Here is a 15,859-nt window from a genome sequence, read left to right as displayed (position 1 = left end):
CGAGCAAGCGTCAGCAAATGCCAGTTTCGTGATTAGGGAGAGGAGGCTGTAAAAACACTCGGACACTAGTATTTCATGTGTCATCAATGCTGCAGAAAAGCCAACAGGACTGTGTCGTAAGTCCCTTTGATGCAATGTTAATTGGGGAAGGCTTCAGGGAATAACCTGGCGTGGCCAGCTGGAAGTGGGTGCAGAATTCCGTGGTTACAGGAGGAAGCCCACGTCGCAGTTTTCAGAGAAAGCAGACCAGACATGAGCACTTGCGAAGGAGAGAAATGTCCCAAGAAGGCAGAGTCAAGCAGAGAACTGTGGGAAAGGCAGCAGGACTTGCCAGGCAGGGAGCGCCCCGCGACAGGAGGACAGAATGGGTGGCTTGGCTGGGCGGGGATCCCCCAGGGCAGCTCCAAGTAGCCCAGGGGCCGGGTGGAAGCCCAGCCGGGGTGGTGCTCCGTGCGGGGTTAGGGAGCTGCCCTGTGGAACAGGGCAGGAAGGGGAGCCTTAAGGAGAGGTCAGGGTGAGCCATGCAGAAATGGAGGGGCCCCGCATGAGGTGGGTGTCGGGAGAGGCTCGGGGCCTGAAGGGGCCACACTGCGCACACGGGCTCCACGTGTGCGCTGGAACTGGAAGCTTGAAAGCAGAGGCATCCAATCGGCCCTTTGGGGAAATGAGGAAGATTGGTTTGAGGTTTTAAGAATTGTTTGTTTGGGCTTTGTTCTTCCTTTTTTTTTTTTTTTAAAGATTTTATTTATTTATTCTACAGAGATAGAGACAACCAGTGAGAGAGGGAACACAAGCAGGGGGAGTGGGAGAGGAAGAAGCAGGCTCATAGTGGAGGAGCCTGATGTGGGGCTCGATCCCATAACGCCAGAATCACGCCCTGAGCTGAAGGCAGACGCTTAACCGCTGTACCACCCAGGCGCCCCATGGGCTTTGTTCTTCCTAAGAAATTGAAATTGAAATCTGAAGGAGCCTCAGCTTACCGTTGAAAATCATCTTGACTAGGAAAACCAAACACCGGAGGCCAAGACAGACTTCTGCAAATCCGAACTCCCTAGAGCAGGTGGAAGGAATTATCGTAGGCAGATCAGCTAATTCAGAAAAGAGGGAATGTGGACAGCCAGGGCTGGCCTGTTCCTGTGGTCACACCGGTCTCCCAACCCCAGACCTCTTCATTCCCTGCAAGGCCAGCACCATAGGGCCTATGGCTCCCCGGGGGCGCTCAGCAAACACTCGATAACAGAATGAGCCCACGGCCGGTCACAGACGGCTAGACTCACAAGTGTCACACAAAGTCCCCTGGGCAGCTAGTCATTTAGCACGACATGGACAGCAATTTCCCAAAGTATTTTCATGGTAGCAGCATGATTTCATCATTTTCCTTTCACCTTGGGTGACTGTTTTATGGTGTCCTAAGGCATTGTGCAATTCCACGGATATGCAGCACAGAGAACGGAGAAGCAGGACAGGGATGATAAGAGCCGAGATCTGGGTGACACTTTCGAATTGACAAAGTGCTTCTGAGGCTGTGCCAGTGTGGACGGCTTTCGGGGGAGACAGAGGTGAGGGGCGTGGAGAAGAAAATCCTCATCGCCCACATACAAGAAGACGCCGAGAAATGTACCCGCATGCGGCACCACAGAGCGACATGCGCGTCTGTGATGTTGCCAAACCCGTGAGGTTTCCCACCCAGGCCGACGGGTGATGTGACTTCTCTACCAACGGCGACAGGAAGACAAAATAAGAGGAAAGTTGGAGGAAAGGCTCAGCCCTGCACCTCTGTGTCCAGGGACTCTTGAAGAAGAGGTGAGCTGGCCCTCGGACGTCTCCTGCGGAAGGAGGATATGGACCCGGGCGGCAGCCGGACCGGCGCCAAGCAAAGATTTGGCGATCGGGTCCCTCTCCGAGGTGACTTTTTGGGGAATGAGTGAGGCCTCTGCCTCATCACCTAGGCCTGCCTTGGATGCTTTTAGAAACGTCTCTCTTCTTCGCAGAGTGGGGAGAATTCATTAGCGTCTGCAAAGACCTTTCTGATCTTTGTCAAGAGGTGCTCTGCCAGCTCTGATTAGCCAGGGAGTCCGCTGTCCCTGGCTTCTCTCTCTCTTCCTCTGTCTCTCTCTTCTCTGTCTCTGTCTGTCTGTCTCTCCTCCCTGCGGTCCCCGTCGGGGTCAGCAGTCACCAGTGAGCACCTGGCTGACGTGGTTGGTACATCTACGTTGCCAGTGTACCACCCAGATCCCACACATCTGCGGGGAGATGGTATCTCGTCCGGGGTGACTGACACCGCCTGCACCCCACCCCTGCCCCTCCACCCATGAGGAGCCAGCTGCCTGTGGGAGCCCCAGAAAGGCCTCCTCCCACCGCCAAGGACAACTCCCCCATCACTTCCCACAGGCGCTGGAAATCCCTCCATTTAAAAATCTGCTCCTCGGGGTCTTGGGTGATTTTTCTAAGCGTGCAGCAGGAGGTCGTAGTGGAAAGGGACACAACCACAGGTCGGAGCGCCTGCTTCTGGGCTCCCTCCCGTCGGTTTGGTGCTGGCTCTGCTCTTCCTAGCCCGGTGACCTGGGATAAACCCACTCTCTTCCTTTCTCAGTTTCTTTTTTTCATTTAAATGGTGCCACTAATGCCCGTCTGGCAGGGCTGGGGAACGGATCAGGCGAGATAATGGATGTGAAAGCCCAGCGCTGCAGAACCGTAAGAAGCATTATTATTACTAAAACACCGGTCGCTGGTCGCCGGTCGCCAGGCTCAGGGGCTGGCTAAGCCCCAGTAAGGATTAGTTGGCAGCTCCCCAGGCCCAAGGAGCCACCCGGGGTGGCCAGATCAGAGGAACCAGGGGACCACGGTGGGGAGGAAGACACAGAAGAGGAAAAGGACGGGCCCCCTGCTGCTGGTGCCACTGCGCAAGGCTTAAGGTGAGGAGGGGCCGGAGATCTTCTCCCGGTTCCCCAGAAAACGGAGAATGGCCCAGAGGGTTCCGTGCTGCCAAGCCCCTCTCTGCTATGGTGCAGGGAGGTGAAGCCTCAGGGCCACTCAGTCTGTGGAAGAAGCATTAAGAAAATTAACCAAATGTGTCTGGGTTTATGCAGACACATCACTCAGGTAATTCAGGCAAAAAGCCCCAGTTTTGGCATGAGTAAGCCACATCCGTCAGACCAGAGTAATTGCTTTCTTTGTCAGAACTTCCTGGATAATCTCCTCCGCTTTGTTTGGCTGAGAGAACCAGCCTCGCATCTGGGAGCCTGCTTGCCAAACATGATTGGGTCCTTAGAGATGAAGGGCATAATGTGAGCGATTTTCCATAAACATGTTGGCACATGTATTAATTATTACAAGGGGGAAATGTGCCCTTGTGTTCCATCTGGGAGGATGACGCCGTGGATGGGGTGTGCAGAGAGGGGACACGCTGCTGATGGAAACACAGTAGCTCCTTCCCAGCAACCTGCGGGGTCCAGGCCCCGGGCTGGGCATTTTGTATGAAAAATCGCATTTAGTCCTTTCCACAGCTCCAGAGGCAGCATTTGGGAATGGGAAGAACTTGGGTTTAGAAGCCAGATCTGAATGGATTTTATTCCCTACCCCACCATCGACTGTGTGAATGAGGCAGGCAGGTTGCCTGTCTTGCTAGAGCTCAACTTTCTCCTCTGTCACACGGAAGTGAGCGAGGTGGCCTCACGGTGCACTGGGAGAAATCCGTGTCGTCACAGCTGGGAAGCACCTGCCAGGCACATGGCAGGCACATGACAAATGGCGGCTCTGGGGTCACGTGATGAGGATGCTGAAGAGCAAGGAGGGGAGGAACCCACCAAGGACACATTGCTAGCCAACCGCAGAGCCAGATCTGTTTTGCTCCAAAGGGCAGGTGTTTTGCTCGGAGGCCTTTTAACTCATACCCCTGACAGCATCTAGCACCACAGCTCGATGGAAGTCTTACCTCCAGGACTTGCAAGCGGGTCGAGGACGTGATCGTGCATTGCATTGCTGTATCCTCAGCATCTCTTTGCTGCATAGCTGCCCAGAAACGTTTGTTAAATGATAGAAGAATTAAGAAGAGCCTAGAATGGGGGTGCTTGGGTGACTCAGCTGGCCCAGTGTCCAACTCTTGATTTCAGCTTAGGCCATGTTCTCAAGGTCTTGAGATCGGGCCCCACGTGGAGCTCCGCAATGAGCGTGGGGCCTGCTTGGGATTCTCCGTCTCCCTCTGCCTCTGCTCCTCCCCCTGCTCTCTCTCTGTCTCTTGTCTCTCAAAATAAATAAATAAAATCTTAAAAAAAAAAAAAAAGAGCGTAGAATGGATGGCTGAGCTGAGTCAAGGTAACCATGTAACGGGTATCCAGCATGTACCCGGTGACTCGGGGTTGGGACATGAGGGTCCCTCACACCGCGTTTGAACACTTCCTGACACCTGCTTTCACGGCAGGAAGAGGGACAGCCACAGGAGAAGAATCTGTCAGAGGCAATGGACATCACTGCAAACAGAACGACACAAACTGGGGGCCGTAAGGAAACTTGTGGTAAAAGGAAAAAAAAAAGGATAAGATTGAATGGGAGGATGGGCAGAAACATACTTTGAAAATGCTTGAGCCCACAAAAGAGAAAGGGACTGTTGTTTGTATGCGTAACAGAGGTTTCTACGCACAGAATCCCATAACGGTTAGCAGGGATCTTGTCTGGGCTTCCCTGGGTTGTAGTGAGAAGGCAGTAGAAACAGAGGCCAGGACTGAAGCCCACTTAATGCACACATAGAGCTGTGGGCCTAGAAGAATAAACCCACTGCGGGGGCCCCACCCTTAACTACTTCCTGTGCACAGCTCAGATTTTGAGGCCACAGGGAAGCAGTTCCCTTGACCCCAGAGGAATGTAGATGCACCAAAAAGAAAACGCTCCCGTTAGCTCCAGATGGGCCGGTGTGGGGGTTCTGGCCTCCGGGGCTGCTCCATGCTTACTGCAGGCCGCCATCTTTCTTCTGAAGGACAACACCTTCACCAGGCAGGCTTGACGACGCTGGAGCAACCCCCCACCACTGCCCAAGCCCCCTGCTCGGTGGTCCACTTCAGCCCAGCCTGTCTGGCCTGGCCCCTGGCGTGGTACAGGCCATGTGCCGATAATTGTTGCCTCGAATGAATCGGAAGCTCCCCCCATGCCCCTGGCTGAGAGCTTCTGATGGGCAGGGGCTGAGGCTAGCATTCCTTGTTGCTTCCAAAGACAGCACTGTGACCCTAGCAGGCCTGATGATGAGCTATTGATTTGATCTCCTCCAGACAGAAGGCAAAGTCTGCGTCTGGGCAAAACATCAGCTCTTGCCCCATGACATGGCTCAACCCTCAGAGGCCTTGGCCCCAGCCTGCTGGGAGAAGTCACACTGCTCCCAACAATCGTCGCAGGGCCCTGCGAGAGTGGCTAATTAGGGTCTTACCTGGCCAACCACAGCCTGCAATCATGAGCTCACAGCTGGCTTCCTATTATTGCCAGTCCTTCCGGGACTCTGCCACCTCCCTCATAAGTGGCATTTGACTTCCTTGATCTGCATAAACAAGAATTCTGTTTTATTCAAACAGCAACATTGATTGAAGGAGGTACTCTGTACAATGCACTGTGCTCGCACCTGATGGTGGTGTCAGACAAGACACACGTGTCCCCTGATGTCAAAGAGTTAAGGACACAGTGGGGAAGTGGGAGAAGACAGTTGAGTGGCACCCAAAACAGTGACCTAGATACACATGCTGATCAGAGGTCTTCCTGGGTGAATCCATTCATGAACTGGGCAGGTGAACAGAAAATGGAACCAAACACAGTGAGATGTCTTTTTATCCGCCATGATGGTTAATTTTATGTGTCAATTTGATTTGGCTAAGGGATGTCCAGATAACTGGTAAAGCATCATTTCTGGGTGAGTCTCGGAGGGTATTTTCTGGAAGGGATTTGTATTTGAATCAATAGACTCAGTAAAGATCACCCTCAGTAGTGCAAGTGGACGTCATCCAATCCGTTGAGAGCCTGATTAGAACAAAAAGGTGGAGCAAGGGAAAATTTACTCTTTGCTTGAGCTGGGACATTCATCTTCTGCCCTCGGACATTGGCACTCTCAGGCCTTCAGAGTTGGGCTGGGACTTATACCATTGGAAGGTCCAGGTTCATGGGTTTTGAACTCATACTTACATCATCAGCTCCCCCGGTTCTCAGGCCTTTGGACTTGGACAGAATTACACCACCAGCCTTCTTGGTTTTTCGGCTTAAAGATGGCGGATGTCAGGATGGGGTGGATCACACAGCTGGGTGTAAGCCACTGTTAAGGCCCTAGATTTCAGGTTGGGCAGTGGTTTCACAGGTGTTTATTCCATTCCTTTGCAATGGGCAGCAGGTCAAGTGTAGGTGCTTGGAACCACTGGAGCGACGCCCAGAGCACCGAGGGCCCAGACCTTGCCCTTGCCTTCCAGAATCGCTGCGTTCCATGGTTTCATCTCCTGAAAGAGAACAAAGGCTGGGTGTGAGCAGGTGGGGTTGGTGACTACAATCCAGCACTCATCGTATAGGGCACGAAGAAGGGGAATTGCCTCCTATCGCTCGGATCTGCCCATCCCTAATTGGTACCTCTGAACTGACATACCTTTCACTAGAACAGGGTAAGTATTCGAGGACTGGAGCAGACCCCACCCAGCTTCTAGAACATTGACCTGGTGTGAAGGTGCCCCCCCCCGAGGGCCCCCAGGACCCACTCTGTGTCTGCAGAGATCATGGCCTGATCTCCCAGCTCAGGTCACCTCTAGGGGCCCTGTGGTCTGACTAGCTCCCACCTCTAACTAACACCCTAGACCTCTGGCTCCCCAGGCTTCCAGCAAGTTCTGCAGCTTGGGCTGCCTTTCTCAGATGACTCTGCCTCAGAGCGCGTAAGAACCACAGGATGCTCCACACCCCTCCTGCCCCTACAAACATATAAACACCCCCGCCCAGCCTCACCTCCTCCATTTACCTCCATCAGGGTGGGTCTCTGCTCAGCTCCAGATAAGCCCTCCTGTGTGCCCTTGACCACACCCTCTCCCAGGGCCTCGCCCCAGCAGCCTTGCCCTCCTGTCTTCAGCCCTGAATCTTCCCATCTCTCTCAAGACTCCTTTCCCTCATTCAGCCTTTACACATGCTCAGGTCTTGACCAACCTGGCAAGGAACATTCCATGATGATCACCCAGTTTCCTCCCCTTTCTTTCCACACCGCTTCAAAGAAAAGCCCACACTCCTGGGCGGGTTTGCCCTTCTCCAGTACTCAGTTACTTGTGACCTGAATTTTATGCCATGCATCCACTCCCAACTCACCAAAACGGTTCTCAGTTCTGCGAGGCCCTTTGGCCAAATGCGGCAGAACACCTTCAGTCCTCACCTTTCCCGCTGTGCCCTCCTGGAGCCCTCCTCAAACTCACTGCTCCACCCACCTCTGCGGGCTCTTGGGCCTCCCCGCTTCCCTCTTGGACTTCTTCTTCTCCGACGCCTTCTTTCATTTGCCCCTAAATGTTGAGGTCTATCTTTGGCCCCCTCATCTTCCCCTCTACTTACCCTCCTCAGGTAGCAGCTGTGAGTTGACTCACCATTTGCTGACGAGTCTCCATCCTGTGCCTGTTGGTGCCCTTTGGTCATAGCTGTCTGGACGACCAACATCAACTAAAGCTCACAGGTCAAAAATGGAATCCGTCTTTCTCCCCCAAAACTGTTTCCTCTTCTATGCGTCCCCCCCCATCAGTGGGCACCGCACCATACCATCCAATCTGGGATCCATTCCCGATTTCTGCCTCCCGCTTCCCTCCCCCACTACTGAATCAGGCACCAAGTCCCACTGATTTTACTTCCTAAGGATCTCTTCTCTCCCACCCTCCCATCACCCTAATTGGGGCCTTAGCGCCTCCAGCTGTTCTGCTAAAGTGGCCTCCTTCCCCGTACCTCCCCAGGTTCATCGCCCAGGCGCTGGCCATGCTACCCTCCTGCCCCGCCCCCTCTGGGGGAAAAGTTTCTGCACTGGGTGTCAAGGTCCCTGCGGGTCTTCCTCAGGTCTCCCTCAGCTCCCTGACTCCCGCCCACCCTCCTCCACCACAGAGCTGCTCCCGTGACGTCCACTCATCCCACACACTCGAGGCCTCCCTGGCCCTGGGCTCCTGGGTGCTCCCCTCGCCACCAGGCAATTGTCCGGCGTTAGGAAACGGGCTTTATTTTGGCTTCTATTTCATATGTATGAAATTTCCATGTTAGATTTATTTATCGAGCAGACATTTCTCATACTTCTGTGGTTCCATATCTCTTGCCATGTATGGCAACACATTTCCAATATGTCAGAAAGCAAAACACAAAAAGCATAAAAAAGAAGAAAACAGAACTGCATATTTATTCTAGCAGTGGGGCAAAGATACATTTCTGGCTCTTGAAAAATTGAGCCTGTCATCAGGCAAGATAGATGGGTTTGAATAAATACATTTTCGTGCAACAAAATCCTACAAAATATGTATTAAAAAGAAAACAGAACACTGAAAATATGTCACTGATACAACAACAAAGAGCTTATTCACAATATTATTAAATTTGGTAGAACTGCATAACGTTCAGATCTAGGTGTCCCTCCAGGAAGTGAGAACCAATGGCCAGGTGGTTCACTCAAGAGCCACTGTGACATCCCCAGGGAGCCCGGAGCGGCCTGGAGAGAGCCTCAGACGACCAAGAGTCACACATGCAACTCAGTTAACGAGCCCACATCTGTCCCTTCGTATGTAAAATGGATGTAATTATACCTACTTTGCAGGATTCTTACGCAGATAAATTAGAGGGCCTGTCACTATAGTAAGCATTCAAGAAATGGGATTATTATTATTATCAGAGGGTAAAAACGCCCGGCATTACTGGCAATTAAAGATATGGAAATGATGACAATTTAAAGGTAACGTGGCTTATTTATCAAAGTAGCAAAAAGACACGCAGATTCACAGAAAGGCTTGAACAAGAATATTCATAGCAGCTCTAGCCATAATTTTCAAATCCTGGAAAGAGCCCAGGTGTCCATCAGTGGATAAATAAATCGTGGTATATTCATGCAAAGGAATACTTCTCAGCAATAAAAAGAATGATTCACTAATAAATGCAAGAACGTGGGTGAATCACAAAATCATAATGCTGAGTGAAAGAATTCTAACAGAAATGATTTCCTAATGTATGATGCCGTCTATATGAGATCCTGGAACTCTAGAGAAAACTAATCTATGGCAGAACAAATCAAAATACTGATTGTTTTTGGAGGCTGGAGTCAGGCAGCGACAGGGAAGGGACATGAGGGAATTTCAGGAGTGGTGGGAATGTTCTGTATGGTGAGAGGGGTTTGCACGTGTTTTGTCCCAACTCGGCAAAGGCATGCTTACGATGTGTGCCTTTCATTATATGTAAGATTCACTTGACAGACAGAGAGCATGAGAGCACAAGCAGAGGGAGGAGCAGAGGGAGAGGGAGCAGCAGGGAGTCTGATGTGGGGCTCGATCCCAGGACCCTGAGATCATGACCTGAGCCGAAGGCAGACGCTTAACCAACAGCCACCCAGGCGCCCCCATTATATGTAAGATTTACCTCAAAAGGGAAAACTATAAACAAATATTGAACTCCGGTTAATCACAGGCAGGCAGACTAACATACTCGAAGGGCGGGTACTGGTGTCTCCAATTGACTCCGAACTATATGAAAGGGAAGACGAATTCTTAGATGGCTGGATGAGTGGATGTGTGATGAAGCAAGTATCGGGGAATTTTAAGGATAGAATCTGGGTAGTGAGTGTTCACTGTAAAAATTATGTCAAATTTTCTTCATGTTTGTAATTTTTCCCATTAAAATATTAGGACAAAAAAGAATTCACATTTATAGGACATCCGTGGCCAAACTTGTTCATCAGAATTGCCGAGTGACCAGACCAGGCTCAGAAGGACAGGTGTTGTGAAGGTGGGCAATCTGGGGTGCTCTGCTTGGCACCTCTGAGCCGGCATGGGTGTGAGCCTGCAGACTGTCCTTCCTCAGCCTGCCCTCACTGCTCTGGGCAACTGCTGTCCTGCCCCTGGGAAGATGACACAAAACATAGGGGAAGAAAAGAGAGCAAGAGGACCAGAGAGGGGCAGGGTGTCACAGAGTACCAGACACAACTCCGCTGTGAACGTTAGTTTTGAGTTCAAGATATTTGTTTGTTTGTACGTTCATTCATTCATTCATCCATTCATTTTAGAGAGGGAGAGAGCAGGGAGAGGGGCAGAGGGAGAGAATCCAAAGCAGGCTCCACGTTCAGCATGGAGCCCAACACAGGGCTCGGTCTCACAATCCTCAGATCAAGACCTGAGCCGAAATCAAGAGTCAGACGTTTAACCAACAGAGCCACCCAGGAGTCCCCAGGGTTTTTAAATACAGTTCCAAACTAGTGACTTAGGGAGCTGGGCTCTGCCGTCTCATCTCCAGGATGTGACCTCCAACAAGTCATGGGGGAGGAAGAAGGAAGAACACGGACAGTCGCTCAGGGTGATGACCAGGTCTGGAAGCGGCATGCACCACCTCCGTCTTCTGTCCGCCAGAATGCAATCAGTTGCCCCAATCTAACTGCAAAAAGGCTGAGAAACCTGTCTTCTTGTGTGCACGGGAGGAAAAGAGGTGTGAGCAGCTGGCCGGTTTCTCCCCCCACCCCACCCTGATAGCCACCGGTCCCAATCCCCACATGCCTAATCCTCTTTACCTTGTTTTTGTTCAGTTTTTCTTTTCCATAGTCCTATTTTTAACATGTTGCAGACATTAATTTATTACGTTATTGTGAGTACTCCCCAATAAGTCATGTCGGCTCCATGAGGTTAGCGGTTTTGTCTGTTTTGTTCACGGGCCCAGAGGAGTACCTGGTACACATACTTGTCGGACAAATGTCTCCTGGTGCTTGCCGAGCGCCGCACGTTTCCCACGCCTCCTCTCCTGCTCCGTCCTTCCCCCATCACCTGCCTGCCCATGGCCATGTCCCTCCTCCTTTATGAAGCCCTCTGTGACCCTCCCACCCTCCTGCAGGACTGACTGTGCCCTTCTGTGTGACACAGTCACTCCTTGTGTCAATTTCTACTGTGCGTTTATCCTGCTGCTTCCCAGTTGTGAATTTGTGGGTCTTCCCGATGAGACAGTGAGCTCCACCAACACCTGGCCATATTGAAGATTTCATGCTGTCAGTTGAGTGAATGAATGAATGAACGAATACTTGGATAGGCCAATATATCCTTCATAATTTGGACAGTCTTTAAAATGGTTGAAACTTGGGGGGCACCTGGGTGTTGCGGTCGTTAAGCATCTGCCTTCGGCTCAGGGCGTGATCCCGGCATTATGGGATTGAGCCCCACATCAGGCTCCTCCGCTATGAGGCTGCTTCTTCCTCTCCCACTCCCCCTGCTTGTGTTCCCTCTCTCACTGGCTGTCTCTCTCTCCGTCAAATAAATAAATAAATAATCTTAAAAAAATGCTTGAAACTTGGGGTGCCTGGGTAGCTCAGTCAGTTAAGAGTCTGACTTTGGCTCAGGTCATGATCTCGGGGTCCTGGGATGGAGCCCCACGTCGGACTCCGTGCTTGGCAGGGAGTCTGCTTCTCCCTCTGACCCTCTCTCCCTGCTTGTGCTCTGTCTCTCTCTCTCAAATAAAAAAATAAAATCTTTAAAAAATAAATAAAATGCATGGACCTTGAATATGAACTGGGTAGTAGATGATAGTGTTAAATTTGTTGGGGATGAAAATGGCATCGGAGGGCACAGCTATGCATGTCAGAAATAAATCCCAAATTACTCACCGGTGAACTCTGAAGATGTCTGAGATTTACCTTACAGTCCAATTAAAATTTAAAAATGCATTGGTAGAGAGGAAGGCTAAATGAAACAAGATGGAAGAAGGCCAATAACCATGGAAGTTGGGTGGTGGGTACCTAGATATTCATTACACTGTTTATCCACCTTTGCGTTCGAAGATTCCTTAATAAAACTTGGACGCAGTTGAAGTAATAAGGCCGCCTGTACTAGCTCCGTCCCTGGGAGCTGCCCACCCTCAGCCCAGGCGTAGATGTGGCACATCCCACCTTTCCGGCTCTGACAGGAAGCCATCAGTGTAGGGACACTGAGGCAGACCCGAAAGCAGGAAAGCCAGCCTGCACAACGTGTCCCGTTTCCCAGGCCGTGGGTCCGCCATGCCCACTGAGGAACGAGGGCAGATGTGCTCATGCAGAGGAGAAGCTGCCCAGGGGCATCCGCAAACATCCTCCTAGCGTGTCACGGCTGGCGAGGGGTCTTAAAACCCATCTAATTCAACTCCTTTTTGAAAGGAATCCATGAATCCAAGGTTGAGTGATAGAAAAGCAGCAACAAGAGCAAAACGAAAACACTCGTCTGGGGTCCCTTGAGCTTTTCTCCCCCCCAGTCTCTGATCTATCTGCGAAGAGCATCTATGTCTCATAAGCCTTTTTTTTTTTTTAAGATTTTATGTATTTATTTATTTAGAGAGAGAGAGAGAGCAGGGGGAAGGGCAGAGGGACAGGGAGAGATAATCTCAAGCAGACTCGGCACTGAGTTCAGGGCTTGATCCCAGGACCCTGAGATCATGACCTGAGCCCAAACCAAGAGATGGACGCTGAACCGACGGAGCCACCCAGACGCCCCTCTTCCCCTTCTCTCCACCCATCAGAGAGGTAGGCCTGGAAAATGACTCCTCTGTGCTGGTTAGGTGGGTAAATCTTTGTAAAATAATTCAATGTGGCTCACAAAGGCAATACGACTTCCTAAAACTCATCAAATTAAAATTCAGAGTCCCTCGGAAATCTATGAGTTAATGCGCATGTCGTAGAAAGAGCATTCGTGGAAAGACCCGCCAACTGAAAAGCAGAAGCCTCCTTGTTCTCTGCCTTCCGCGCACAGGTCAGACGAGACTGGCCTGGTAGCTGGGTGTGTTTTAAATGCATCACTCAGCATTGTTCCACCATCAACAACTAGCATTCGGGGCTGGCTACTGTCCCTGGGCACTCGGGGTTCATCCTCGGATGCTCCTGACAATCCCAACGTGAGAGCCTCAGCCTCCCCCACAGATATAGAGCGTGAGGCTCGCAGAGCGCGGGTGGCCGGCCAAAGGCCCTCGCCCAGTAAGGGTTTCAATCAAGTCTGTCCAGATCACAGCGTATCCGCTTTCCACTCCGCCCAGCTGTGTTTGAAGAATCTGAATGATTTCAGCTAAATTAGGATCACCTCTAAAGGACCAGAGACACCTGCCATCCCGAAATGGAGCAGCAGACAGTGGACGATGGAACGGAGCATCTTCTCTGCTCTGCAGGCAAGGTGTCCGGCAGAAGGTCCTTGCCGTACACGTGCGGCGGCCATTCCAGGCTCCTGCTGGACCAGGGCCACGGGGCGACAGGCCGGCGGGCGCTGCTGGCTGACTCGCGGATGGTGTGATTCCACGTTCACTTTCCCAGTCAGACTGTGCCAGTCGGAGGCCTGATACCAAAGTGCCTTTCTCTTCTCACCTGTAGCTCTGGCCAGCGCAGCGGAGAGGACCCTGGAGAGAAGAAGAGGCCGCTGATCTTTCACTCCTCGCCTCCAGGGATGTCCTTTTGGGGGGCAGTGCCTCCAGCTCGCCTCCTGCTTGCTTCCTGATGAGCTCCCCTCTCCCCAGCCTCACTCCAGCCCAACACAGACAGACAGACAGACACACACACACGCACGCACGCACACACACAGTGCCACAAGAAACCTAAGGCCAAGCAGACTCACGGTTTACTCAGTATCATCCGGGAGGGACCTCCAGAGACCACATCTGGCTCCTGGAAAAGAATGACATAAAATAAAGGACAAATGAGAGCACGTGCACACACAGAAGTCTAGGCACAAATGTCCAGCCAGCGCTATTCACAATGGCCAAGGCAGCAGAAACAACCCAAGCGTCCATCAGTTGATGAATGACAAACGCGTGTGGCGTGTCCATACAGACGAGTGTTACTCGGCCCTGAAGAGGAAAGAAACACCGGCACGGGCTGCCACACAGATGACCCCTGAGAACATGGTGCTCAGTGAAAGGCCACGTACTGCTTGATCCCATTTACAGGAAACGTCCAGAACAGACAAGTCGACAGAGACGGAAAAGTAGACTGGCGTCTGCCTAGCAAGGGCAGGTGTGGGATTTGTTTTAGGGAAGAACATGTTCCAAAATTAACAGTGGGGATGGTTGTGCCACTATTTGAATATAGTAAAAACCACTGAATTGTACACTTTAAATGGATTAATTGTATAGTATGTGAATATATCATAATTGAGCTGTAGGGGCGCCTGGCTGGCTCAGTCGTTAAGCGTCTGCCTTTGGCTCAGGGCGTGATCCCGGAGTCCTGGGATCGAGCCCCACATCGGGCTTTCCCACTGGGAGCCTGCTTCTTCCTCTCCCACCCCCCCTGCCTGTGTTCCCTCTCTCACTGGCTGTCTCTCTCTCTGTCAAATAAATAAATAAAATCTTTAAAAAATAATAATAATCGAGCTGTAACCCAAATTAATGAGCAAATGCTGACGTCTCCTTGACCTCGAAGGAGACGGGACAGATGACTTCTGCCTCTCTGGCACATTTCTCACCTAGAAACCTCGGGAAACATGAGAGGCTAAAATACATGGAACAGGCTCTATTCAGACAATCTTGCAGAGTGACCCATCACCAAAGCCCCCAGAAGACCCTGCTCAGGAAACACAGTGAACACAGGTGTGCAGGAGTGCCCACCGCAGGTGACAGCATCCGGGACGGGGGTACCATGACGGGGGTACCTCCCAGTCATGAAAGGCAAGCAGGTCCCTTAAGCCACAGCTTCCTCTGTTACATGGAGAGAGAATGTAACAGGGTCGTGACAGGAAGGAAGTCACCGGCTGCAGTGTGTGTTCGGAAGGGTGGCTTCTCCCACAATAATTATGGCGCCATCCAAAGGGAAGACCTGAACTGAATCGGCAAAACTTGGCTGACAAGAGGGAAGCATTCATGTATTCCTTTTTTTTAAAAGATTTATTATTTATTTTTTTTTTAAGATTTATTTATTTATTTTAAAGAGAGTGCATGGGGGGCAGAGAGGGGTAGAGGGAGAGAAGAGAGAGTCCCGAGCAGACTCCACACTGAGCGAGGAGCTTGACTCGGGGCTCAATCCATGACCCGAGATCATGACCTGAGCCAAAACCAAGAGTCAGACACTCAACAGACTGAGCCTCCCGGGTGCCCCAAGCATTCATGGATTCTTTGAGGTCATTCATCTCAGTATTCCAAGCATCCACAGCGGAGAGACTCCAGGGCCAGTCCTCAAGGTGAGCAGGGTCTGTGACCCTCCCGCATGAAACCTCAGAGCAGGAGAGCCCAGCTGGCAGAATTGCACAAGGCATCAGTGTGTCATATCAACACGTCACACCAATCCATCACTTGTGTGGCCTCACCTAACAACTTTCCCTATTATTTCGTTTTTAATCATCAAATGTGCACTGAATCTGTACCAGATGCCAAGTACGGGGCTGGATACCACAGAAGGTACAAAGGGAGAAGTTGAGTCCCTATATTCGAGGAGCTCAAAGCAAATCTGTGTGAGGTAGGCAAGGCTGTTGCATGTCCATTTTACAGATGAAGCAATTGAGGTCAAGAAAGGCTCAATGACCTGCCCAAGGTCTCATAGCTATTTTAGGTCCTAGCAGTGTTGAGACTAAAGCCTAAGGGTCCAGAACGCCAACCTCAGGTCTTCTTCCAGTGGCTCTGGGTTCTCTCTTTGCCACCAGAGCACAGGTAGAAGACTGTCAGTGGCACCACTTCCCTCGCCAATAACCACACACTCAGCACACTCATCAGG

This window comes from Ursus maritimus, unplaced genomic scaffold (genome assembly GCF_017311325.1).
Source record: "Ursus maritimus isolate PB19 unplaced genomic scaffold, ASM1731132v1 scaffold_6, whole genome shotgun sequence".
In the NCBI taxonomy this organism is placed as follows: domain Eukaryota; kingdom Metazoa; phylum Chordata; class Mammalia; order Carnivora; family Ursidae; genus Ursus; species Ursus maritimus.
Note: the sequence above shows the minus strand (reverse complement) of the source record.